The following is a 25,881-nucleotide window of genomic DNA, read 5'->3' as shown; positions in this document are numbered from 1 at the left end:
TGGTCTCTGACTAATGGGCCTCAATATTATCCAGTTAGTAACGTAGTAAGTATATTTCATTTTTCAGGACATCATTATCTTTGACTAGCTATATACAATCTAAATGGTTTGAAACCCAGGTACTACTTTCAGATTCAAGAAGTCCAAACCTCAGAGGCTGTAATCATCTGGTTTGCTTTTCCAGCTAGCATTCCTATATCTCTGGCCTGTTACATGTAAGTTGTGCTCTCTGAGCCACTAATAGACAGTCTCCTTTCTAAGCATTAGACAATGAAATTTTAAAAAAAAATTATTAAAAAGATGCATTTAGAATTTCATTAACTAACAAGTAATAAATGAATAAATGAAAATAATCAAGGAACCCCTCACTGTGCCATTTAAAAATATTCATATATATATAAATATATATATATATATATATAAATATCCATATAAAGTGCAAGAAATATTTTATGATATTTTACATACTCAGCTAGGGCCCACAGTCTGATGCTCAATGAATATAACTTTTCACCTGTTGTAAATCTTTAGCAGTCTTGATTAATGTTAGGTGAGTTAATAACAGAAATTAAGTGATGTTTTCATACCACTTGATGGTGTTAACTGTGAACAACATAAAGAGACTAAATCCTGCCCTGCCAATCACTCATAATTCAATCCCACCTGATCTCCAAATAGTTACAAAGAACACAAGCAGAATCGAGATCAAATGGCCTTTTAACTCATATCTGAAAGGATATCAATGTAGATTTCTGGTAAAGGATTAATGGACACAGAACATACACAGGGAGTCTAAGCTTAAAGCCTGAGGGGATTTCTGCATTACTGTTAAATATTAACAATGGGGCCAGCAAGTCCAGATGTGTCTCAGTGGTAGAAGAAATTGAAAAAAAAAAAAGGAATGAGGTGGGGGAGGAGAGAGGTGGGGACAGGAAGGGAGAGAGAGAGGGAGACAAGATAGATACAAAGAGAGAGAGATACCAAGGACCTGTGAAAGACCTTATGTTCATTTCTGGGTAAAACTACACTGTGCCAGAAAAAGCTCACGAGGCACAGTAGCCCAGTTTCGGGGCTTACTTATATCCTTTCCATCAGATTAGCACATTCTTTTACCCTTAGACATACAAGAACTTTAAAGACAAGATCACCTGTGTTCAGATCCCAGCTCTACCTTTTATGAGCTGTGGGGCTCTGGATAAGTTGCTTAGCCTTTCTAAACTCTTTCCTCATGCATGGTTTTGGATAATAAAATTATCCACCTCATCGGGCTTTTGTTAGGATTAAATCAATGAGTGTGTATAAAGTATCCCTAAAATGATGCCTGATATATATAGTAAGGCCCATGTATTAGATTTTACTTCTATTATTAGTAACTGAAATCTAGAATGTGAGCAAGGTATAAGAGAAAGGCTGACAACTCCCATCTCTCCTACACTCACTGGGTTTTAGAATCCAGCTTATGATTCCCTCACTGGGATAAGATACCAAGGTGATTCTGTTCTAGTCCCCTTAAATCCACTCCCCTAAAATCTACAACAGACTGTTTTGTAGATATTCCCAGGAAAAGAGAGATAGGAAGTTCTGTTTTTGCCTCAGAAATGTGTCTGAACAAACATTAATTAGGTTATCTCTAAGGTTTCAGCATATACTAGGTTGAAAAATCATTCCCTAATGTGTTATAAATTTCAAAATGTGCCTAGTCACATTGTTCAACCCCATTCACTAGGGAAGTTTTTTCAATGTGTACCAAATGGTGGCTTAGTTTAAATGTAATGCCAGACAAATAAAAGTGCCACAAACTAGAGCCCTTTTTATTAAGATTTCACAGAAAAAAATTAAATTTAAAGCTAATTCATATTTTAAATTAATAGAAATTAAAATCTAAGTTCTAAAATTATCTTCCCTTCAATTTTTCTCATTCTCAGCAAAGTGAAAGTGTTAGTCACTCAGTTGTGTCCAACTCTTTGTGACTCCATGGACTGTGGAACTCCAGGTTCCTCTGTCCATGGAATTCTCCAGGCAAGAATACTAGAATGGGTAGCCATTCCCTTCTACAACCCAGGGATCAAATCCAGGTCTTTTACATTGCAGGCAGATTCTTTATCATCTGAGCCACCAGGGAAGCTCAGCAAACAGGTTCTGCTTTAACTTAGTAGAATGTTAATTTGCTTTTTGACAACTCCAAAGTCATCAATCAGCATCTGTAATATTTCCAAGGTTGGATGAACTCAACCCCAAATTTCACTTTATTCTATTTTTTATTATCTGAATAGCTAACAGAAACTAAAAGACTATCAGAAAACTAGTCCTCTACCAAAAAGTCTCATGATTAAAAAACATGCATTTAAAATGAAATTTCTAAAAAGAAATTATTTTAAACAAAATGGTGGCATCAGCCAGGAATTAAACTCTATTGGTTTATATCAAAATACAAAATGTACTGTCCCTCATAGCAGAAAGATCTATGATGCTTCTGGATCTAAGTCTTGTCGTCAAGCCTCAATCTCCCTTTTTTTCATCTCCTGGGCTCTCAATTCTTCCTCATTATGTAAAAAATCAATAATCAGAAACCTCAATCAGAACTGGGAGTCAGTAAGGGAAGCTCTCATATCCAGGGAGGGCTGTGGAGTCCAAAATGAAGAAGAAATATGTCTCTTCTTAAGGGCTCACAACCAATGAAAAGCATGGACACTTTGTTAACCTTAGTTCTCCAAACTTCCTTTTCTCCCTCTATAAAAGCATTCTCCTTCCCTTGCCAGGGAACTTGCACAAGGCTACCCACAGTTACACACCCTGAATTGCAATTCTCTAATGATCCCAGATGAATCTGTCTTTGCTGGTGAAATATCTGTCAGTCTATTTAAGTCACAATTCACAAGCAGGCTATGTGTTGATGGTCACCATCAACATGGTGGTCCTCAGAATCTTCAAGTTTACAAAATTCTTCAACATAGTATTTCCAGCAGAAAGAGATTTGTTTTTCAGATCTTACAAAAATAAAAATCTTAAGATTTAGCCTTGTTGCACTGATATATCACATGCTCATCAAAGAGCAGAAATGTGATATTTTCTAGCAAGATAGAGGATACAGAAAAGATAAAAAAGAAGATCTTCTCAGTTTAACATTATCCAGGGTCTCAATTTATGAATATTAGTTGTCAAAAATTAATAGCAAATACATATAAAGGGAAAATTGTATTAAATAATGAATTTACTGCTATATGTTTTCACCATGTATAATCCAAAACTCCGTACTTTTCCTGTTGAACCTTCATACTCTCTACCTCCAGTGGCCAATGAGAATTAATATGGCCTCTGCCATGGACTTTGTTCTCAAATATCATGGTAGCCTAAACCCTTTGCTCAGCTCTTGGCATTTCTCAGTTTCCGATAATGTTAGAAGCTAAATTTGAAGCTGTGACCTCTATCCTACGTTAGTCCTCAAACATTGCCTCTCCTCTTTTTATAAACTTATTCTTGAAGAATCATAAAGTCCTTTTTCCCTCTGTATTTCTGGCTATAGTGAGACCTGATTTTCAACAAAGAATGAAATCCTGCTCTTAGTCTCCAGAACTGGAAGGGAGGAGAAAAGATAAGAAAATGAAAAAGAAACCCACGTATAATCACTGAAAAGAAAAAGCTACAGACTCTGAGACTTCCAATCTCATTCCACATATCAATTCCAGGAATTAACAATACTGATACTGAGAGGGTAACAGGCAGGAAGGCCAGGGGTCTCCAAACAGAGGAAATAGGCTGCAAGTGCCAGACATTTTTATCTCTCTTAAGCAGCAGGAGGAAACAAACCAGCGTTATGTTTTTCCTTCTCTATACAAATTTAAAAGGAGGTTTCTCTTAAAATGCTGTGTTGCCCTGACACCAGGTTTCACCTGAAGCTAACTATTCTCAAACCTGGAGTTAACCAATACATTTTTCTTACGGAAATGTTTATCTTTAAGTTCCACCAAATGGCCCAACCTACTTACTCAGGTATTGTTCCCCTAATCTATGTAAATGAAACTATTTGTTGGTAATCTGCCCTTCTACAAGATTCAAGTCAATCGTTTTATGGCCAGGGATGAATTATCTGGTGCCATTCTAAATTCTAAGACATGCCTTTCTTTTCATTAACAGACTGTGAGTGACTATATAACTTACAGCTAAAGACTAGGAGGGGGGTATTCTTTCTGCCCCCTTCTGATGCCTATGTCAGAAGCTTTCTCTATCTCCTTTATACTTTAATAAAACTTTATTACACAAAAGCTCTGAGCAATCCAGCCTTGTCTCTGGCCCCGGATTGAACTCATCTCCTCCGGAGGCCAAGAATCCTGGCGTCTTATCGTTCAGCAACAACCTTTCAATACAAAAAAAAATTTTTTATCCTTAAAGTTTGTTAGTGATTTCTCTGTACCGGACAAAAGAAAAAAGATTTTTTAAGTATTTTATGATGAGTTTAGTCAGTCACTAGCAAGAACCTTTCCTTTTCCTTGTCTCCAAGAGTTAGAACTGTACATAGAACAACAGACTGGTTCCAAATAGGAAAAGGAGTATGTCAAGACTGTATATTGTTGCCCTGCTTATTTAACTTATATGCAGAATATGTCATGAGAAACACTGGGATGAATGAAGCACAAGCTGGAATCAAGATTTCTGGGAGAAATATCAATAACCTGAGATAGGCAGATCATACCATCCTTATGACAGAAAGCAAAGAAGAACTAAAGAGCCTCTTGATGAAAGTGAAAGAGAAGAGTGAAAAGCTGGCTTAAAACTCAACATTCAGAAAACTAAGATCATGGCATCCGGTCCCATCACTTCATGTCAAATAGATGGGGGAAAAATGGAAACAGTGAAAGACGTTATTTTCTTGGGCTCCAAAATCACTGGAGATGGTGACTACAGCCATGAAATTAAAAGACACTTGCTCCTGGGAAGAAAAGTTATGATCAACTTAGACAGCATATTGAAAAGCAGAGACATTACTTTGTCAACAAAGGTCCGTCTAGTCAAGGCTATGGTTTTTCCAGTAGTCATGTATGGATGTGAGAGTTGGACTATAAAGAAAGCTGAGCACTGAAGAACTGATGCTTTTGAACTGTGATGTTGGAGAAGACTCTTGAGAGTCCTTTTGGACTGCAAGGAGATCCAACCAGTTCATCCTAAAGGAGATCAGTCCTAGGTGTTCATTGGAAGGACTGATGCTGAGCTGAATCTCCAATACTTTGGCCACCTGATGCAAAGAGCTGACTCATTGGAAAAGACCCTGATGCTGGGAAAGATTGAAGGCGGGAGGAGAAGGGGACAACAGAGGATGAGGTGGTTGGATGGTATCACTGACTCAATGGACATGAGTTTGAGTAAATTCTGGGAGTTGGTGATGGACAGGGAGGCCTGGCATGCTGCGATTCATGGGGTCGCAAGGAATTGGACACAACTGAGTGACTGAACTGAACTGAACAGAGAGTCCTTAAAGAAGGGCAAGAAAATATTTGTATCTGTTCAGCCTGCCATCCCTTTTCTCCCTTTAAGGTCTCCAATAACCCTGCTCTGCAGGCCACAAACACCAGATGTTATGTTTCTCTAAAGTCTTTGATCTCCTTGTAGAATAGTTTACTCCCAAATGCTGGCCTCTGTGTATCTCCACACTTGAGACTGAGAAGGTAGAAAATATGATTTGCTAGATGTTTAGTTTGGTAGTATTAGAACATTCAAATCACAAGCGTGGGGTTTTGTGCAAGTAGCAAGTTCTTCTTTGTGATTGTAGCTTAGAGAGTGACGAGGGTGAGAGTACTGAGTCTGAAAAAGTATGTTAAGGATGCATTTATGGTACCTGTGCCATGCTATCTAGGTTTTACTCTATAGGGCATGGGGAGATTCCAGAAGTGAAAGATGTGATACTTGTATTACATTCAGCACTAAGAAGAAATATATTTTAAATTTATTAAATATTTATGTCTCTGATTTGGCATTGTAATCAGTTTAAAAGAATGTCTGAATAATAGAAGTACATTCTTTCAGAGTTAGCTTTTTGTATTTAATACCAAAGCCAACTGGAGATAGGAAATTACTCTCATTTGAGCCACTTTGTTCTATGATGCAAGTCTCTCAATACCATATTGGTAATATATGCAAAAAATCCTGAGAATATTATTTAACTCCAAGTCAATCCCTGAGAAAGTATCATCAAACTTTGCTGATATTCAACCAATTAAATGTGTGATTAAAATCATTGAGCATTTAAATCACTGTGCCAACAACACAGACCCAGAGTGTCTTTTTGAAATGACCCTGCATTCACATGCTCTACTACATCACTTTGCAATATGCATCACCAAGAGCAGTATTGAAACTTCTTTGAAGGTAAGAAAGAGAAATCCAAACATGAACAGTGTCCTGATCTACTTGGGCTTCTACAACAAAATGCCACCGCCTAGTGGTTAGCAAACAACAGAAAGTTATTTCTCAATATCCTGGAGGATGGAAATCCAAGACCAGGGTGCTAGCCCAGTGAGGGACCTCTTCTGAGTCTAAGGCTTCTTCTTGTTGTATCCTTAGATGGCAAAAGGGGAAGAGGGATCTTTCTGGACCCTGTTATATAAGGGTACCAATTCCATTCAAGAGAGCTCTGCCCTCATGACCTAATCACCCCCAAAGGCTCTGTTTCCTAATACTATCACCACGAGAAGTTAGGATTTCAATATATTAATTTGGGAGAGACTAGGAGGCACAAACATTCAGACCATAGCAAAGAGGAAATTTACTGAAGAGACATGGGGGAAATGCATAAGGAGCCTTGTGGAAGTGAGTCATGCATTGTGAAGCTGTCAAGGCCTGAAGGAGCCACTCTTTCCAGCTCTCTGGAGTCACATTATTTCACCTTGCTCCTTTCTTGGTATGTCTCCTACTTCTTACTCCAAACTGGTTTAGCATTTCTCACAAAATTTCACATGGCCTACAACAACCAGTGTAGCTCTAAATCACGTTGTCTGGATGCCTTGCTTCAAACTGGTATGGAAAACTCTGACAGATCACTGGTCATTCATTGCCATGTTGTTCTTGGATTCTCATCCTTCCTGGTCATATGTTTCTCACAAAGCTGACTGGGCTCCTCTGTACATCACACAACGTTGGCATGGGGAGTTCCCAACAAAGGCGAAGATGTAGGGAATTATCTCCTAAAGTGGTTGACATTTTTTTTTTTAATTAGTGATAACAATGAATAGGCTGTAAAGGTTATTTTAGTTTTGATCTAGCTGAGTGCCAGACTCAGCTATGCTCAAGATTAATAAATGTAACTTTGAATTGGTCACAATTTTTTCCTTCCTAGTTCCAAACCCAAGCAAAGTGGCTGAAATCAAGAGGATGAGAGTCACTGATGTCATCCAATTTAAAAGTTCTAATAACTTTTAACTTGGAGTTATATAAATTCTTATCTCATTATTTTCAATAATTATTTTGTCAAATAACCCATACTTTAAATTTACAAAATTGTTATAAAACATGATAAATATGATAAATTTATAAAGAAATGAGGTTACTTGAAAGAGCAAAAACAGACATCACCATGGTACCAGGTTTTTACACACTCACTAATAGTGCTTCTGTGTGGGAAAGAATCATGTTTTGAATAAGAGAAGTAAGTCCAGTTGTTGAGTTCAAAGCCACTAAAAGGAAAAACTCAACACAATAGTTATACACAAAAAATATTCTTCTCTCCTTTCTCTCCTTTGATTCATATTCATTTAAATGACTGGATAGTTGAAGAAGGAAAACACTGTCATAATAGAGGAAAATAAGATTTTGCATGCTTTATTGACAGCTTTTTTTTTTCCCCTCATAGGGAAAAAGTAAACATGAAAAAATATAAATGAGAAATTCTTGACAGAATTAGATTGCTTTTTAAATAAGATCACTCCAGAATTTTGCTCCATGTTGCTCCAGGCAACATGCCAAATACTTTAAATATGTGCTTATGGTTCATTTTAAGAACAACACTTTGGGAGTTGTTCTCTTAGTCATCTCACATTCTACAAATGAGGAAACTGAGGCGCATAGAGATGAATTAGCAAATAATAAATTGTGGAACCTGGAAAAGGGAATGAAGAAAGAATATTGTCAAGGGGGCTGAGAGGAGACCATTCTGAAGGCAGTGGTTGCACAGAGATCGTAAATCCTTGGGTAGGTGACCATTTGTAAATAAGTGGTCTTCTTAAGTCAAGTATTGGCACAGTAGAGATTTCCTACACTTAGTCTGGTGTAACAACCTATAGGAAGTCTTAATAGCAAAGTTTACCACTCAGCCTCCTAAATGTTGAAATACACTTCAGTTATGTAGTTGTTTATTGGCACACAGATTGTTGAAGCCTCAAGACAATCCCTTAGTTTCTTCTACTAGGATAATTTTGGGCAAATGACTTATACTATCTAGTTATCAGCTTATTTATCTGAAGTTAGTAATTTAAGGAAAATACAAACTCTAACATTCTATAATTTTGTGGGGATTTTTTGGTTTGTTTCAATGCCATTTCACCCTCATTGATTTTCCTAAGAAGTCTGTTCATAAGTCTGTTTATTCAATCAAGCATTTAGCTTTGTACCAATATTGAAGGAATTCACTTTTATTCATATTTAAATAATTGAGTTGGCGAGTGCAAGTGTTATGAAACTAAAACTCATGCAACACTATTTACATTTTCTCTACCTTAAGAAGTAAATACATCAGTCTAGTTTTTTTTCTTTGACCACAGGCTCTCATAAGCAGCTGTGGAAACCTAGAAAAAACATTTCATCAGTATAGTATTCTTTCCCAAGAAAATGAAGGTCACTTTGAACAAACAAATGATACTCTCTGGCAGGTGGGAGTATTCTGAGTCTTTACAACAGCAGTAAATTTGATGCAGTTTAAATGTAAAAGTTTGAGGAAACAAATACAAGAGCAAAATCCACAAGATTTGTATTACCACAGATCAGCATAAATAGCTCATTAAACAATGATCTTGGATTAATTCAGCCTGGTTCATTCAAATAATTTACCAAATCTCTTCCATAGTCTAAATAAAACTTTAGTTTCTAATTTGAATCAGTGAGGTATATACGGCAGGGATGGGGCTGAGAAATGGTAAAATTAGATCATCATTGCTTTCCAAAATGCTTCTGCTGATTGGGGTGGGGATGGTGTAGTAATATCAGTGGGGGAAAAAGTTCACCATTAATAACCTGCACTTTAAGATACCTTTGAGGGGCTTTCCTGGCAGTCCGGTGGAAGCCTGCGCTCTATCTTACTTGATAACTTCAGTGTTAGTATAGTGGCTGCTGCATAGAAACTTTGATAAATGTTTGGGGAAAGAAATTGGATTTTTTTCCTTTAATACTGCTGATGTAATTTTAAAATCCTGTTTGTTCTGGAATTTTGAAAGTCAAGTAATAAAATCAGCTTGGAAGAGAAAAAAAAAAAAACAAAACAATGATCTTAGAAAATGGGAATGCAGCTTGCTATTCCTCATCATAACGAAGGTATACTAGAATACTGTCTCACGGGTTGTTGGTTTTGATTCTAAAAGAAATTTTTATATATATTTTACATCTCCATTTACCATAAAACCAACATCATTGTGACTTTAGTTATGACAGGATTTTGTGGGGATGATCTACAAAATATTTACCAGTAAAGCCTTAATTTGTTGTAAAAGTTCAGACTGGAAGTAGGAGACCCTCCTAGAGTTGGTTTTCCCTTGTCCTAAAATGTAGCTATTTAATTTAATTTGATATGACTGAAGTGACTGAGCAGCAGAGCAGGCGATCTAACTAAAGCAGAAATGCTGTTATTGTCTCCCTGGTATTTTATACTCTTAGTCACAATTAAGCAAAAACCTACAATCAGTCAAAAATTACTAAGATATTTTGGGTTATCGAAGATGGCAAAGAAGTAAGTGGACATGGAGTACATCTCTCTCCATGGATACATCAGGAACACACCTTCAGACACAGAAGTGCATGCAGAATACCAGCTGAGAGCAGACAGGAGGACCTGACCAGTAGAAAGGAACATATCAGTTCAGTTCAGTCGCTCAGTCATGTCTGACTCTGTGACCCCATGAATCACAGCACGCCAGGCCTCCCTATCCATCACCAACTCCTGGAGTCCACCCATACCCATGTCCATCGAGTCAGTGATACCATCCAATCATCTCATCCTCTGTCGTCCCCTTCTCCTCCTGCCCCAATCCCTCCCAGAATCAGAGTCTTTTCCAATGAGTCAACTCTTCTCATGAGGTGGCCAAAGTATTGGAGTTTCAGCTTCAGCATCACTCCTTCCAATGAATATTCAGGACCGATCTCCTTTAGGATGGACTGGTTGGATCTCCTTTCAGTCCGAGGGACTCTCAAGAGTCTTCTCTAACACCACTGTTCAAAAGCATCAATTCTTCAGCGCTCAGCTTTCTTCACAGTCCAACTCTCACATCTATATATGACCACTGGAAAAACCATAGCCTTGACTAGATGGACCTTTGTTGGCAAAGTAATGTCTCTGCTTTTCAATATGCTATCTAGGTTGGTCATAACTTTCCCTCCAAAGAGTAAGCATCTTTTAATTTCATGGCTGCAGTCACCATCTACAGGGATTTTGGAGCCCCCCAAAAATAAAGTCTGACACTGTTTCCACAGTTTCCCCATCTATTTCCCATGAAGTGATGGGACCAGATGCCATGATCTTAGTTTTCTGAATGTTGAGCTTTAAGCCAACTTTTTCACTCTCCTCTTTCACTTTCATCAAGAGGCTTTTTAGTTCCTCTTCACTTTCTGCCATAAGGCTGGTGTCATCTGCATATCTGAGGTTATTGATATTTCTCCCAGCAATCTTGATTCCAGCTTGTGCTTCACCCAGCCCAGCATTTCTCATGATGTACTCTGCATATAAGTTAAATAAGCAGGGTGACAATATACAGCCTTGATGTACTCCTTTTCCTATTTGGAACCAGTCTGTTGTTCTATGTCCAGTTCTAACTGTTGCTTCCTGACCTGCATACAGGTTTCTCAAGAGGCAAGTCAGGTGGTCTGGTATATATGCTGCTGCTGCCAAGTCGCTTCAGTCATGTCTGACTATGCGACCCCACAGACGGCAGCCCACCAGGCTCTGCCGTCCCTGGGATTCTCCAGGCAAGAATACTGGAGTGGGTTGCCATTTCCTTCTCCCTGGTATATACAGACCCACGCAAAACTGGGTAGAATGAAGGAACTAGGGGGGACAACAGGAGTATTAGCAGGACTGAACCTACCCCCAGGGGTGGGGGAACTGAAGCAGGGTTTCTATCCACACATCACGGCAATTGTCTGAGTCAGAGGAGAAACATTTACAGCTGAGACTGAGACAGGTGATCTATGGCAGCCTAAACGGAATGAGAATCAGACTGTCCTTACCGCAGCCATACATACCCTGGACAGGAACACTGGTCCCCTGGGAAGGCACAGTGGCTGGGAGCTGGAGTTCAGGGAATGTGGAGCAATCCCAGGGAGAGGGTTGCTGTTGACTGTGCAGAAATGGATCCAGGTGATATGAGGGAGGAGATCATCGTAAGAAATGCTCAGGGAGGAAAACCAGGCGGCCATGGAAGCAAGGCGATACTGCTGAGTCATGCAAAGGGTGGGAGCCATCATCATAGCCTCTTTCTCCCCACATGCCAGCGTCCGCAGCTGAACAATAGAGAGACTGGCCCATCAAACGCCTGACGCCCTGAACTACAGAGTAGGACCCCACCCTAGGTGCCCCTTTAAAGTGCCTGACGTGCAGACCTACAGAGTAGGACCCCAGCCAGGGGGGCCCCTCTATGTGCCTGATGCACCAAACAACAGAGAAGGACCCCAGACAACGGACCCTCTAAGTGCCTGAATGGGTGGAGCTACAGAGAAACATTGGCCAAAGAGGCCTTCTGATCACCAGCTACAAAAGGCTCGAAAAAAGACTCTGATAGGGCCAGAAGTCCTACGGCAGAGGCAGTCCAGTCCCTGCATGACTGGCGCCGCCAGGGTCCCAAGCCAAGCAGCTGCACCACTTTCACCCTCAACGCTCACTCGGGCAGAGCTGCCACAGCAAGAAAACTCTGCGTCTATGTGTGCAGGGTCCCTATGGTCATGTCTGACTCTTTGCGACCCTGTAGACTGTGGCCTGCCAGGCTTCTCTGTCAGGGAGGGGCATTCTCCAGCAAGAATACTGGAGTGCATTGGCCAGTACTGGCTGCCATACCCTTCTGGGGCGCTATAGTTCCTGCTGCCCTCGCCGCCAACCCCCCTGAGTACCTGGTGCTGCCAGAACCCCTGCGACCCAAGCAGCTGCCCCGCCTCCACACCTGGCCCTCACTGGGGCAGACCCAAGCCCTCCAGGGCAGCCTCAGAAGCAAACCCCAGTGGACGACCCACATGCAGAGGTGGAGCTAAAACCACAATCGAAACCCAGGGGCAGTGTGGCTAAAAGACTCAAAACCTTCTCATCAGCCATAAAGCTGCAGATTAAATCCAGATGATCAACTAGGCAGACTCTGTCTCTGTTGAATATATAAAAGGTCATTGAGAGCGCCCACAAAAGGAAACAGCTGTGGACATTGGAATCAATGCTCTGACAGCTGTGGACATTGGAATCAAGAACACACAGGAGAGGGACCAGATTAGACTCTGAGCAGCCCCCAGAGCAGGTCCAGAGATCAGCACAGTGCTGGAGGGCGTCCCAGGGAGGTGAGGTGGACTGTGACTCCCAGCGCGGGGAAGGACTCTGACAGCAGCGATCAAGAAAAACATTTGTTATTCTTATGTTTTGACTTGTTCTGTAGATTCTTTTGGATTTTTTTCTTTTTTCTTTTTCATTTCCCCCCCTCTGTTGTGCTGGTCAATTTTATTGGCACTATGGAATCCAATTAAGTTTTTGAGCTTTTTTTTTTCCAGTCACATTTTTTATTGCTGCTATAAATCTTCACCTCTACATTGGGCTTTTGCAGTTCTGTGGAGTTTTCCTTTTTTGCTTTTTTCTTTTCTCTTTTTTAAATTTTTTAAACTTATTATTTTTTCTACATTTATTCCTTTGCTTGCTTTTCCTACTGTTCTTCTCCCCTTGAAGTTAATCTTTTACATATACAAATCTTCTTTATCTACTTCTAACTTTACATATCTATTCTTTCTTTCTTTTCTTTCTCTCTTTCCCTCTCAATATATTTGTTAGTTTTATTTTCATTGCTTTATTCCCCAAGTGGCACCTTGCTTTAGATTTGTTTTTCGGTTTGTGCTTTAGTTAGTTTTGCTCTGGTAGATATAATGTTTGGTTTCCTTTGTTTGCTGAGTCAAACTATTGTAGTTTATTTTTGCTGGACTGTTTTAATTTTGCTTATGGGTGTATATGTGTATATTCAGTCACACTTTTTATTGCTATAAACCTCTATCTCTATGTTGGGCTTTTGCAGTTCTGTGGAGATTTCCTTTTTTCTTTCTTCTTCCATTTTTTTCTTTTCTCCTTTTTATAATTTTAATTTTTTTATTTTTTAAAAGCTATTATATTTTTTCTATATTTATTATTTTGTTTGCCTTTCCTACTGCTCTTTTCCCCTTGCAGTTAATCTGTAATATATATAAATCTTCTTCATCTACTTTTATTTAAATTTGCATACCTATTCTTTTTCTTTTCTTTCTTCCCAATATATTTGTTAGTTTTGTTTTCATTGCTTTATTTCCCACATGGCACCTTGCTTTGGTATTGCCTTCATTTGTGCTTTAGTTAGTTTTGTTCCTAACTGGTAAATATAATTTTTTATTTCATTTGTTCACTGGGTCAATCTGCTGTACTTTATTTTTGTTGGACTGTTTTGACTTTGCTCATGGGTGTATATGTATATATGTATATTCCATTATTTTAATTATTATTTGCCTGATTTTGTAACTGCCACTGGTCTGGGGTTCATCTTTGGTTTCTCATTTTTGGATGTTTGTTTTAATCTCACTTAATGCCATAACAAACCCCTTGTGAAATCTTCACTCCTGACCAGAGATCAAGCTCCGAGCCTTTGGAGTGGGAGCCCTGACTCCAAGACCCTAGACTCCCAGAGAAACTAACCCTAGGGCGTATCAAATAGTGAGAACTCACGCAAAGGAAACCACTTGACTATAAAAGCCAGCATCACCCAATTACCAGTAACACCCTGTGCAGGACACCCCATCTGAAAAACAAACAAAACAAAAATACAAACCCAATCATCAGCAGACAGGATTACCACCTCACTCAGCCTCGCCCATCTGAGGAAAAGCAAAGAAACAAAAACTCAGTACAAATCTCATCCAATAAGAAAGAGAAAGTGAAGTTGCTCAGTTGAGTATGACTCTTTGCGACCCCGTGGACTGTAGCCCACCAGACTTCTCCGTCCATGGGATTCTCGAGGCAAGAATACTGGAGTGGGTTGCCAGTTCCTTCTCCAGGGGATCTTCCCGACCCAGGGATCAAACCCAGGTCTCCCGCATTGCAGACAGTGGCTTTAACCTCTGAGCCTCCAGGGAAGCCCATCCAATAAGAAGCTTACCCAAACCACTGGACCAAGCTTACAATGGCAGAAACCATAAAGAAGAAAGAATTCAACCTTCTTCAAGGAAAGAATTCAAATTTCCTTGAAGCCTGGGAAAAGGAGACCTCAAACATAATAAGTTAAAAATTAATGAAAAGGCAGGGAAATATTACACAAATGAGGGAACAAACTAGAAACACAGAAGTCCAAATAAATGAAGAAGAAATAGGCAAACTTCCTGAAAAAGAATTCAGAATGATGATAGTAGAGATGTTCAAAAGCCTTGAAAACAAAATAGGAAAAGTGAAAGAATCGATTAGCAAAGACCTAGAAAAATTAAAGAATAAACATACAGACAAACAACACAATTACTGAAATTAAAAATACTCTAGAAGGAATCAATAGCAGAATATCTGAAGCAGAAAAAGGAATGAGTGAGCTGGAATATAAAATGGTGGAAATAACTTCTGAAGAGCAGAATAAAGTAAAAAGAATGCAAAGAAGTGAGGAGACTCTCAGAGACCTCTGGGACAATATAAAATGCACCAACATTTGAATTATAGGGGACCCAGAAGAAGAAGAAGAGAACAAGAAAGGGTATGAGAAAATTTTTGAAGAGATTATAGTTGAAAATTTCCCCAACATGGAAAAGGAAATAGTCAATCAAGTCCAAGAGGCACAAAATGTCCCATACAGGATAAAACTAAGGAGAACCACACCTAGACACATACTAATCAAGCTATTAAAGATTAAACACAAAGAAAGAATATTAAAAGCAGTCAGGGAGAAGCAACGTAACATAGAAGGGAAACCCCATACAAAACAGCTGATCTTCCAGTAGAGACTCTGCAGGCCAGAAGAAATGGCAGGATATATTTAAAGTTCTGAAAGGGAAAAACCTACAGCCAAGATTACTGTACCCAGCAAGGATCTCATTCATAATTGGTGGAGAAATGAAAAGATTTTCATGGCAAGCAAAAGTTAAGAGAATTCAGTGCCACTAAATCCGCTTTACAATAAATGTTAATGGGACTTTATAGTCCCATTTATAGTCAAGTTAAAAGTTATATTATAGTCCCATTTCTTTATAGTCAAGAAATACAGAAGAAGAGAAAAGATCTACAAAATCAACCCCAAACCATTAAGAAAATGGCAATAGGAACATATACATCAATAATTACTTTAAATGTAAATAGATTAAATGCTCCAACCAAAAGATGCAGACTGGCTGAATGGGTACAAAAACAAGACTCATATATATATGCTGTCTTCAAGAAACCCACTTCAGACCTAAAGATACATGTAGACTGAAAATGAGAGGATGGAAAAATATATCCCATGCAAATGGGAAGCAAAAGAAAGCTGGAGTAGCAACCCTCATATCAGACAAAATAGACCTTAAAATAAGGAAGATTCCAAAGATAAGAAAGGACACTACTTAATGATCAAGGGATCAATCCAAGAGGAAGACATGATAATTGTAAATATCAATGCATCCAACAAAGGAGCACCTCAATACATAAGACAAACACAGACATAAAAGGAGAAATTGACAGTAACACAAAATAGTAGGAGACTTTAGCACCCCACTCACCAATGTACAGATCATCAAAACCAAAAATTAATAAGGAAACACAAGTCTTATATGATAAATTAGATGAGCTGGATCTCATTGATATCTTCAGTATATTCCATCCAAATGCAGAAGAATACACCTTCTTTTCAAGTACACATGGAACATTCTCCAGGATAGACCACATATTAGGTCACAAATCAAACCTCAGTAAATTTAAGAAAATTGAAATCGTATCAATCAATTGTATTTCTCCAACCACAGTGCTATGAGATATCAATTACAAGAAAAAACTATAAGAAACACAAACACATGGGGATTAAACAACACGTTTCTAAGCAATCAACATGTTACTGAAGAAATCAAAAGGGAAATAAAAAAATTTCTAGAAACAAATAACAATGAAAATAGGACAACTAAAAACCTATGGGATGCAGCAAAAGCAGTTCTAAGAGGAAAGTTTATAGCAATACAATCCTACCTCAAGAAACAAGAAAAACATTGAATAGACAGCCTAACTTTACACTTAAGCAACTGGAAAAAGAAGTACAAAAACCCCCAAAATTAGTAGAAGGAAAGAAATCATAAAGATCTCAGCAGAAATAAATGTAAAAAAATGAAAGAAACAATAGCAAAGATTAATAAAACTAAAAGCTGGTTCTTCAAGAAGATAAACAAAATTGACCAAACTTAAGCCAGACTCATCAAGAAAAAAGGAGAGAAGAAACAAATCAACAAAATTAGAAATGAAAAGGAGACAATGCAGAGACAAAACAGACAATGCAGAAATACAAAAGATTATAAGAGACTATGATGAAAAACTATATGGCAATAAAATGGATAACCTGGAGGAAATGGACAGATTCTTAGAAAGTTCATTCTTCTAAGACTGAACCAGGAAGAAATATAAATTATGAACAACCCCATTAAAAGCACTGAAATTGAAGCTGTGATTAAAAAACTCTCCCAAAAAACAAAAGCCCAGCACCAGATGACTTCACAGGAGAATTCTATCAAACATTTAGAGAGGAGCTAATCCCTATCCATATAAAACTCTTTCAAAAAATTGCAGAGGAAGGAACACTTCCAAACTCATTCTATCACTCTGATACCAAACACCATCACTCTGATACCAAAACCAGTCAAAGACAACAAACACACACACACGAAAATTACAGGCTAATATCACTGATGAGCATAGATGCAAAAATCCTCAACAAAATCTTTAGCAAACAGAATTCAACAACATATCAAAAAGCTCATACACCATGATCAAGTTGGGTTTATTCCAGGGATGCAAGGATTTTTCAAAATACAGAAATCAATCAATGTGATACACCACATTAACAAATTGAAAGGTTAAAAACCATATGATAATCTCAATAGATGCAGAAAAAGCATTTGACATAATTCATATCCCATTTATGATGAAAACACTTCAAAAAATGGGCATAGAAGGAACCTACCTCAACATAGTAAAGGCCATATATGACAAACCTACAGCAAACATTATTCTCAATGGTGAACAACTGAAAGCATTCCCCATAAGATCAGGAACAAGACAAGGGTGTCCACTTTTCCCACTGCTATTCAACATAGTTCTGGGAGTCCTAGCTATAGCAATCAGAGAAGAAAAAGAAATAAAAGGAATCCAGATCATAAAGGAAGAATTAAAGCTCTCACTATTTGCAGATGACATGATACTGTACATAGAAAACCATAAAGATAGTATCAGAACATTACTTATACTTTACTTTTTGTCACTCAGTCGTGTCCAACTCTTTGTGACCCCATGGACTGCAGCCTACCAGGCTCCTCCGTTCATGGGATTTTCCAGGCAAGAATACTGAAGTGGGTTGCCATTTCTTTCTCCAGGAGATCTTCCCAACCCAGGGACTGAACCTGGGTCTCCCACACTGTAGGCAGACACTTTACCATCTAAGCCACCAGGGAAGTCCCATCAGAACATTATTAGAGCTAATTAATGAATTTAGCAAAGTTTCAGGATACAAAATCAGTACACAGAAATCTCTTGCATTTCTATATACTAACAATGAAAAATCAGAAAGAGAAATTAAGGAATCAATCCCATTCACCTTGCAACAAAAAGAATTAAATATCTAGGAATAAACTTAGCTAAGGAGTCAAAAGAACTGTATACAGAAAATAATAAGACTCTGATGAGAGAAGTCAAAGATCACATAATTGATGGAGAGATATTCCATGTTCCTGGGTAGGAAGAATCAATATTATGAAAATGACTATACCAGCAAATGCAATCTACAGATTCAATGCGATCCCTATCAAATTACCAATGGCATTTTTCATAGAACTAGAACAAAAAATTTCACAATTCATATGAAAACACAAAAGACCCTGAATAGCCAAAGCAGTCTTGAGAAAGAAGAATGGAGCTGGAGGAATCAACCTTCCTGACTTCAGATTATACTACAAAGCTACAGTCATCAGGACAGTGTGGTCCTGGCACAAAGACAGAAATATAGAACAATGGAACAAGATAGAAAGCCCAGGAAATAAATCCATGTACCTATGGGTACCTTACTTTTCAGAAAAGAGTCAGTAATATAATACAATTGGGAAAAGACAGCCTCTTCAATAAATGGTGCTGGGAAAACTGGACAGCTCCATGTAAAAGTGAAATTAGAACACTTCCTAATGCCATACACAAAGATAAACTCTAAATGGATTAAAGACCTAAATGTAAGACCAGAAACTATAAAACTCTCAGAGGAAAACATAGGCAGAATACTTGATGACATAAATCAAAACAAGATCCTCTATGACCCACCTCCTAGAGTAATGGAAATAAAAACAAAAGTAAGCAAATGGGACCTGATTAAACTTAAAAGCTTTTTGCACAGTTAAGCACAGTGAAAAGGCAACTCTCAGGATGGGAGAAAATAATAGCAAATGAAAAACTTGACAATGGATAATTTCCAAAATATACAAGCAGCTTATACAACTCAATACCAGAAAAACAAACAACCCAATGAAAAAGTGGGAAAAAGACCTAAACAGACATTTCTACAAAGAAGACATGTATACAGATGGCTAACAAACTCATGAGAAGATTCTCAACATCACTCATTATTTGAGAAATACAAACCCAAACTACAATGAGATATCACCTCACACTAGTCAGAATGGCTATCATCACAAACTCTACAAAGAATAAATGCTGGAGAGGGTATGGGTAAAAGGGAATGCCCTTACACTGCTGGTGGGAATGTAAATTGATACAGAAACTATGGAAGATGGTATGGAGATTCCTTTAAAAAAGTAGGCATTAAGCCACCATATGATCCAGCAATCCCACTCCTAGGCATATACCCCGAGAAAACCAAAATTGAAAAAGACACATGTATCCTACTTTTCATTGAAGCACTGTTTACAATAGCTAGAATATGGAAGCAAACCAGATGTCCATCAACAGGTGAATGGATAAAGAATTTGTGGTACATATACACAAAGGAATATTACTCAGCCATAAAAATGAATGCATTTGAGTCAGTTCTAATGAGGTGGATGAACCTAGAACCTATTATACAGAGTGAAATAAGTCATAAAATGAAAGATAAACATTGTATTATAGCACATATATATGGAATCTAGAAAAATGGTACTGAAGAATTTATTTACAGGGCAACAATGGAGAAACAGACTTATGGACATGGGGAGAGGGGAGAAGAGGATGAGATGTGTGGAGAGAGTAACATGGAAACTTACATTACTGTATGTAAAATAGATAGCCAGTGGGAATTTGCTGTGCGGCTCAGGAACCTCAAACAGGGGCTCTTGATCAACCTGAAGGGGTGGGATGGGGAGGAAGATGGGAGGCAGGTTCAAAAGGGAGGGGATTTATGTACCCCCATGGCTGATTCATGTTGAAGTTTGACAGAAAACAACAAAATTCTGTAAAGTAAGTATACTTCAATAAAAAATAAATTTTAAAATTACTAAGATATTTCAAATGATTAATTTACTTAGTTAAATATGAAATGTTTAACTCTGTCTTTTGATTAGATCAGCATAATTCAAACATGTTTTGGAGGAAAATATTGTGTTAGTCAAAAAGTTTGAACTAACTTTTGGCCTGAACTAACTTTTTGGCCAACCCAACATATTTACTTCCTGCATTTTTCAGATATTATCAGTGAACATGTAAGATCCAAAACAGATTAATTCAATTGTTTGATTTTAAGTAATCTGGTGAAAATTTGTTGCACATTACTTATGTTGTTTGGTAGATACATTTTTCCTGAAACAAGAAGAGTATTTGGTTTGCCCAAAACAAAAACAGACTCATAGGTACAGAGAACAAATGAGCAGCTGCCACAGAGGAGAGGAGTAGGGTGGGTGAAATAGGTGAAGGGGATTAATGGGCATAAATCTCCAGGTATAAAATAAATAAACAATGGGAATGTAACATATAGCCTAAGATATATGTTCAATAATATCGTAATAACTTTGTATGGGGACAGATGGTTACCAGACATACCATGGTGACCATCTCATAATGTGTGCAAGTGTCAAATCATTATGTAGTACACCTGATAATAATATTGTACATCAACCATATTTCAATAAAAAATAAATTAAAACAATGGAAGTAACAATCACACTAACACGGTATTTTCTAAAGCTCCTATTTTCAAGAGAAAAGTTTGTCGCATTCTATAGAACTCAGTTTTTAAGATCATACTTGAACAAGACTAATCTTGAACAAGAGTTACAAGATTAGAAGATCTTTAATACAGTACTCAAGGTCCACCAATGACATATCTCCATCTTTTCCCATGCTCTTAGAATGCTCTACATTAGTAGCAACATAGGAGATGTGCCTTTCTATACTTAATAGATATGAAGAGCTGATCTGGGGTCATTTTTTTTTTCTCTGTTCATACCTGTATTATTTTGCTAGGGTGGCCATAACAAAATACCACAGACTGGATCACTTAAATACAAGTAATTTATTTTTCACAGTTCTGGCAATTAAACATCCACAATCAATGTGTAGGCAAGTTGGTTTCTTTTCAGGACTCTTTCTTGGTTTGCAGATAGCCACCTTCTCATTGTGTCCTTGCATGGCCCTTCCTCTGTGTATTCACATCCCTGATGTCTATTTGTGTGTCCAAGTTTCCTCTTCTTGTAAAGACACCAACCAGATTGCATTAGGGCCCATCAGTTTGACCTCATTTAACTTTAATTACTCCCTTAAATGCCCTAACATCTTATATAATCACATTTTAAGGCATTGGGGGTTAGAACTATAACATGAATTTGAAGAGGACATATTCAGGCCATAGTAATGTGTAATATGCTCCTTGCCCCACTCCACACTCTGCTTTCTTTTATATTTTCTCCTTGTCACTAGTTTTCAGAATTTTGAATGATGGACTTCAGTGTGGTTTTATTGGTGTTTATCCTACTTGAGCTTCATTGTGTTTCTTGCATCTGTGGCTTTATAATTTCTATTAAATTCAGAAAAAATTTTGGTCATTTTCTTTAAATATATTTTAGGTCCTCTCTTTACTTCTGGATATTTATTTATACATATTCTTTTGTACAGAATTTCTGTGAACTATCTGAGTCTTATGCTCCCTTTCCCAATGTTTCTATTTAGCCTTTTTAGCATCAATTTTTAAAAGTTTATTTGCTGGCATTATTAGTTCTTTTTCTATGATATATATTGCACTTATTTCCTCCCAGTTTATCTTTTGTCTTCAGAATTTATTTGGTGTAGCTTTCATTTGGAGTTTGGAGGGGCACACAGAAGTGTATTTTAAAGGTAATTGAATTTACCCCACTTTCTTTTTTCTGACTCCGAGGTTGGATAATAGTTATAAAGACATTCCCTATGCCCAGAATTTAAAGTAATTTGAATGTTGTTTTTTAGTCCTTCTGTAGTTTTTCTTAATGTTTATTTTTTTTGAACTATGATTTCAAGTTTATTTTTTTCCACTGTTGTTTGTTCCAACGTCTTTTATTAAAATTCTGCATTTTCGTGGGACTTCCTTGGCAGTCCAGTGGTCAGACTCGGTGCTTCTACCACAAGAGCAATGGTTTGGGGAACTAAGATCCCACATACCTTGCAGAGCAGCCAGAAAAATAAAATTCTACCTTTTTGCGATTGCCTAAACATTCCACATTTATCATGTACTAAATTTCCATGTGGATGTGGGGCTATTTCTGACATACTGTAAGTACAGAAGCTTTGGAGAATATTTTAATAACTATTAAACCAGCCACTTGCAATTAATCTTCTGCTTCAAGATTTTTAAAAGCAAATATTGTATCTTTATTATCCAATGCGAACTTTAGAGTCAAGTTGTCTAATCCAGGAAAGACATAACCTAGTGGTATTTTAAATACAATTACATTAAATTCATATATTAACTAAAAAGATAAAATTATGCATGACAACTTTATAATGTTAAAACAGATGTCTTTTCATTTGATGAACCCTACCTTTGTGGTTTTCATGAGTGTTTTAAAGTTTTCCTCTTGTGGGCTTTGTATATTTCTCAAGTTTATTCAAAAGTAATTTATCTCATATTATGGTGGCACTGGTGGTAAAGAGCCTGCCTGCCAATGCAGGAGAGATAAGTGATGCAGGTTCAATCCCTAATTCAGGAAGATCCCTTATTGAGGGAAAAGGCACTCCATTCCAGTATTCTGACCTGGAGAATCCCATGGACACAGGAGCCTAGCGATATAGTCCATAGGGTCGCAAAGAGTTGGACAAGACTGAAGCGACTTAGCATGCATGCATGCACACCCACTGTAAGTGTGGTTTTCTTTTCCATTATATTATCTCACTATTGTTTGTGTAATTATAGATTACTGATTTTCTATGTCAACTTCATTTCCATTATCAACAGTTATTATCGACAGACATAATAACGGTCTCTCTTCCAAAATGTCAAATATTCTCTGGCTACAATGAGGGACATTTCTGGAAGTAGTCATATTGTCTTGCCTTGTCAGAGTCATTACCTTTCTAAAGATCCATGAGTTCTCTAGTACTCACCAAATTCTAATGAGAACTCATGTGTATTCATTCCAGTCTTCAGAGAATGAGGACACTTTGGATAGAGACTTCATCTAGAAATGCAAATAATTCTGAGGAAGATTCAGGTAAATATTAATATATGCAACATGATCAGGTAAGAAATGAGTCAAGTGCTCACTTCGGCAGCACATATACTAAAATTGGAACGATACAGAGAAGATTAGCATGGCCCCTGTGCAAGGATGACACTCAAATTCGTGAAGCGTTCCATATTTTTCAGAATATTAGAAACAAAAGCAAAAATAAACAAATGGGACCTAATGAAACTTAAAAGCTTTTGCACAACAAAGGAAACTATAAGCAAGGTGAAAAGACAGCCCTCAGATTGGGAGAAAATAATAGCAAATGAAGCAACAGACAAAGGATTAATCTCAAAAATATACAAGCAACTCCTCCAGCTCAACTCCAGAAAAATAAATGACCCAATCAAAAAATGGGCCAAAGAACTAAACAGACATTTCTCCAAGGAAGACATACAGATGGCTAAAAAACACATGAAAAGATGCTCAACATCACTCATTATCAGAGAAATGCAAATCAAAACCACAATGAGGTACCATTACACGTCAGTCAGGATGGCTGCTATCCAAAAGTCTACAAGCAATAAATGCTGGAGAGGGTGTGGAGAAAAGGGAACCCTCTTACACTGTTGGTGGGAATGCAAACTAGTACAGCCGCTATTGAAAACAGTGTGGAGATTTCTTAAAAAACTGGAAATAGAACTGCCATGTGACCCAGCAATCCCATTTCTGGGCATACACACCGAGGAAACCAGATCTGAAAGAGACACGTGCACCCCAATGTTCATCGCAGCACTGTCTATAATACCCAGGACATGGAAGCAACCTAGATGCCCATCAGCAGACGAATGGATGAGGAAGCTGTGGTACATATACACCATGGAATATTACTCAGCCATTAAAAAGAATTCATTTGAATCAGTTCTAATGAGATGGATGAAACTGGAGCCCATTATACAGAGTGAAGTAAGCCAGAAAGATAAAGACCATTACAGTATACTAACACATATATATATATGGAATTTAGAAAGATGGTAACAATAACCCTATATGCAAGACAGAAAAAGAGACTCAGATGTATAGAACAGACTTTTGGACTCTGTGGGAGAAGGCAAGGGTGGGAGTTTCAAGAGAACAGCATCGAAACATGTATATTATCTAGGGTGAAACAGATCACCAGCCCAGGTGGGATGCATGAGACAAGTGCTCGGACCTGGTGCACTGGGAAGACCCAGAGGGACTGGGCGGAGAGGGAGGTGGGAGGGGGGATCGGGATGGGGAACACATGTAAATCCATGGCTGATTCATGTCAATGTATGACAAAACCCACTACAATATTGTAAAGTAATTAGCCTCCAACTAATAAAAAAAATTTTTAAAAAATAGGGAAATGAGTCAAAAATTGGTAGCCAAAAGATAAGAAATGCTCCCAGGGCAATGCTTCATGGTAGCCACAGTTCAGTTCAGTTTAAAGTGTGTAGGGGGGGAAAGGGCGGGGGTGGACAAGGAAGAAATATCTTTTCTTTCTTTCTTTTTTTTTTGAAACATCAAAGTGCAATGGAAAAGGCTTATCTCAATGCAAGACAACTGTGCTGTTCCAGGTACCTCTCTACCCTCTGACTGCTGGGTCACTAAACTGCAGCTGAGAGAATATGATCCCTTGGGGATGGTTATCTTCAGAGCATGCATAGAACTGGGCAAGCAGTCGACTCCACCTGCCAGTGAGTGATGATTCATTCTGGCTGGTAGAATAATATTTGTTTCCACTTTTCTATTGTTTCATTGTTTAGCAGGTAGAATAACTGCAAATCACATACTTCCTACTGATATAGGTTCAGTGATGACTACTGGCAGGAGATTAACTCTTGGAAAAGTAAATGAGATGGCAGCCAACATCAAGACAACATAGTTCCTCTGTCCTATTTTCTCTTCTCAGTTTTGAATGCTTTCCCCTACCAAATAATACAAATGGAAAGGGGGAGAGGTAGGAAAAAAGAGAAAGAAAGAGTGAAATAAGACCAAGTCAGTGGCAAAATCCTGGAACTGACATCCCCGACTATTTACCCCACTAATACTCAATTTCATTCTTAAATAACACTAGTGAATAAATTAAATACATGAACAAATGAATAAGGAGTTCAATGCACAGGTTACAGATACAAAGTTAAAATATGTGTTTTATTCAAGGAAATAAGACATTAATGGAATATATTCTCAACTTTATAGTCTTCTCAACACATTCTTATTTATCCCAGAAACAGAAGATCCCATAGTCCTAAGTTTCTTTGAACCAATAGTTAACACTCAAGATGATGATGTTTAAAGTAAATATAGTATTTATTATAAAAGTATAATTCAAACTTAACATTCCTTATTTTCTGCATACACCTTTTTGAAAATGAGTAACAGCCCAAGAATTTCAGAAACATGATTCTTCATGATTCTAAGTCAGGAAGTCCCTCTAAATCTGTGCAGCTTTAATATATATTTATAAATATTTATACATATAGTTTAAGTCAGATATTTCCTGATTACATTGCTCTTGCCTTACATAGGTTAATTCTGTGCTGGTTATACAAGCACACTTTAAAATAAATACTTTCTAAAACTCCAAAATGCAATTCTAATTAATGATTTGGCTACATGTGGTTTGGTAAAAAT

The 25,881-nt window shown here is 37.7% G+C and overlaps 1 non-coding gene across 1 annotated transcript; it reads left to right on the top strand.

Moving 5' to 3' along the window:
• Nucleotides 1-23,310: 23,310 nt before the first annotated feature.
• On the top strand, nt 23,311-23,417 carry LOC139030284 (U6 spliceosomal RNA). Its single transcript, XR_011482588.1, has one exon. It is a non-coding gene; the product is annotated as a U6 spliceosomal RNA (small nuclear RNA).
• The last annotated feature ends 2,464 nt before the right edge of the window (nt 23,418-25,881 follow it).

The sequence above is a fragment of the Odocoileus virginianus genome, chromosome 21, assembly GCF_023699985.2.
Source record: "Odocoileus virginianus isolate 20LAN1187 ecotype Illinois chromosome 21, Ovbor_1.2, whole genome shotgun sequence".
NCBI classification, from domain to species: Eukaryota; Metazoa; Chordata; class Mammalia; order Artiodactyla; family Cervidae; genus Odocoileus; species Odocoileus virginianus.
The sequence above is the reverse complement of the archived record's forward strand: the minus strand, read 5'-3'. Positions and strand labels throughout refer to the sequence as shown.